The 698-nt window shown below is 54.9% G+C and overlaps 1 protein-coding gene across 1 annotated transcript in view; it reads left to right on the top strand.

The window, feature by feature from the left end:
• The first annotated feature begins 345 nt into the window (after positions 1 to 345).
• Positions 346 to 698, top strand: part of LOC106000827 (ral guanine nucleotide dissociation stimulator-like) — an 11,696-nt gene continuing 11,343 nt past the window's right edge. The window contains exon 1 of the mRNA XM_013036062.1: positions 346 to 372. The gene's annotated coding sequence lies outside the window, so the exon portion shown is untranslated. The remainder of the gene's footprint in view (positions 373 to 698) is intronic.

Below are 698 nucleotides of genomic sequence, written 5' to 3'. Positions count from 1 at the left end.
ATCCTACTTGTGATGCCCTATGCCCTCAGACCTCAGTGCTGCTGACGACATGGGGCCATCCCTCAGAGGGTGGTGAGCAAGGGTGGCAGTGTGACAGCAGGTGCTCAAGCTGACATAGCATGTGGGAATAGCATGGCCTTGTCACTGGAAGCCTCAAGTCTCTGCCATGTCCACAGAGAGTTGAGCAGAGAGCTCCCTGTCCTCAGGACCTAGGCCTCCCTGCCCTAGACTGAGAGCAATCCTAGTCCAGCTGTGCACCAGCCTGCCCTCTGCTCGAAGGACTTGGTAGGGCGCCAAGTGGAAACAGCATTTTCTTAGCACATAGTCTTTGCTTTGCAGGGCTCTTGGCTGAACATAAAAAGACGAAGAGAGGTGAGAAAATGACACCTTCCTCTGCAGGCAGCCAGCTGTGCGGGTCCCTTAGGTCCTTTCTTCCCTCTGATGTGGATGGTCACATCACTTGTCCTGCAGAGGTCAGGAGATGGGGCCTTGAGCTGGGGATCTAGGACAGCTTGCTGGGGTTGGGCACTGGACCTCAGTAGAGAAAGGCAAGTGTGTTGGGGAGAGACAAGAGTGAAGCCAAGTGAAGACCCGAAGTAAGCCGCCTGGCCTACCTTGCCCTGGTCCAGGTCCATCACCACTGTGTCCTTTCTCTCAACCAGGAATTCAAGGTGATGGCACTGATGAAGGAACTACAG

Source organism: Dipodomys ordii, unplaced genomic scaffold (genome assembly GCF_000151885.1).
Source record: "Dipodomys ordii isolate 6190 unplaced genomic scaffold, Dord_2.0 Scaffold245, whole genome shotgun sequence".
NCBI classification, from domain to species: Eukaryota; Metazoa; Chordata; class Mammalia; order Rodentia; family Heteromyidae; genus Dipodomys; species Dipodomys ordii.
This window is presented reverse-complemented; position numbering and strand designations above follow the sequence as displayed.